The sequence below is a fragment of the Frankliniella occidentalis genome, unplaced genomic scaffold, assembly GCF_000697945.3.
Source record: "Frankliniella occidentalis isolate FOCC.00 unplaced genomic scaffold, Focc_3.1 Scaffold52, whole genome shotgun sequence".
NCBI lineage: Eukaryota > Metazoa > Arthropoda > Insecta > Thysanoptera > Thripidae > Frankliniella > Frankliniella occidentalis.
In genome coordinates this window covers 1,820,824-1,822,498 of record NW_026267182.1, presented here as the reverse complement: position 1 = coordinate 1,822,498, position 1,675 = coordinate 1,820,824, and the positions used below count along the sequence as shown (strand labels likewise).

Genomic DNA, 1,675 nt, shown 5'->3' with positions numbered 1-1,675 from the left:
TTTGATTTACTTTATTAAAATCAACTATAACCCACAGAAATTGCAATGGAAAACCTCCTGACTTTGCAGAATCTACTATACTTTTCGATAGAGTTTCCTTTTATCGAACGAAACCTTTTTCCGAGTGCGGGCCGCGCTCCTGTTTGGCTGTGTCTCATTACGCCGTCTCTGCCTTCCTGATCCCGGGGAATAACGCGAGCGCGCACCGCACCAGTCACATTCTCTTTGCCCGAAATCACGTCCGCAAGAATTCGATTGATGCCATCTTTTATTCCTCTTTTTTCTCCCCTTTCTATTTTTTTTATTTATTTCCTCCCCCGATGGAAAGAAGAAATTCATCCTCGAGCGCCGGGCTCGGCTTGACGGCGCAGCCGAGGGGGGTGTCTCCCCTCCTCCTCCCACCGCGCTGCTCCTCTCGGTAACAAGGACAAGCCCCGGCATTGGATGAATGGCACAGAAGAAGAAAATGAGCACTTTGTTTGCGGCAGAGAGGTGCAAGCACCGGGCGACAGTGCTGGCAAATTGTGCGACCAAGCCTTTACGGGTCGCTGGCCTCTCTCCGCGCGCCTCTCAATCCCTTTTCATCCCCCTCGACACGTCTCTCTTATCGGTCCAGCTCGGTGCAGCGGCAAAAGCCATTCGGCGCCGCGGCAGACTTCTCTAAACAGCGAGCAGCGCGATTCCTCAGCTCGGCCGTTGATACTTTGACCGCCCGGTTAGATTTATTTCTGATTGTCGTGCGCAGGGAGTCGGCGTGCCCGGATAGCGAGAGAGATAGAGATGGGAAAGGCGGAGAGGTCGAGGGTCTCGTTCCAAAAGGAGCCTCCACCGCTACACGCACAAAGGCCCAAAACGATAAATCCGCATTGGCCGCCGTTATTAGACTTCTGTCCGTGTGACAGGCTGAGGCCGAGCGCGGCCGCGACAGACGCGGGTGGGCTGGGTGGAGGGGGGAATTGGAGAGGCACTCTTGAAGATGTGTTTTAGAGAGGCAACCCCCTTGCCACGCTGCTGGACCGCCAAGACGACATCCGCCTACGAGAGAGGCCGCGCCCGAGACCTGAAGAGGTATCGGAGGACGGATCGGGGCCGATGGAGAGTCGCGATGTCAAGTACGGGGTTGAGTGGACGTCCCTCTGAGACGATAATAACCCGGGAGAGCTGACCTCTCAGGGGACATCGTTTACGGAAGGGACAATTATGGAGTCGCGCGGAAGGCCGGACGCTCGCACACTAAGAGGCTGAAACGAGGTCAACGTTTCGTACCATATCTGGGCGGAAGTGTCTCCGGCTAGAGTGTCCCTGCGCCATGAGAGCGATGAAGGCCGGTATAACTTATTGAGCGCGCAACAGTTTATGTTTATGGTTTACGACCGGATCGGATCCACCCCTATTGTGCGCCGGCCAAAACCACTGCTGCATTGTCCGTCTCACTCTTCCTTCATTCTTCATCCTCGTTCTTCGTAAAGATCGCAGTAGCCGGAGGGTCGGACTCGGCTCGAAAGGTTATATGATCCACTAGGAGGGAGCGAGGAGAGGGGAGCGAGGAGGAGGAAGGGCAGAAGGGGGGGGGGGAGGCGACTTCCCCATCAGTATTCCGTCTGAGATTCAAAACATCCTGACGTGTCGCTGCTAATGCCGACTGACTGAGGCATACAGATGCGCGGTGCCCCCC

At 55.6% G+C, this 1,675-nt stretch overlaps 1 protein-coding gene across 1 annotated transcript in view; it reads right to left on the bottom strand.

Moving 5' to 3' along the window:
• Window positions 1-1,675, bottom strand: part of LOC113205256 (uncharacterized) — a 195,168-nt gene that overhangs the window by 128,596 nt on the left and 64,897 nt on the right. The gene's annotated exons all lie outside the window — the stretch shown is intronic.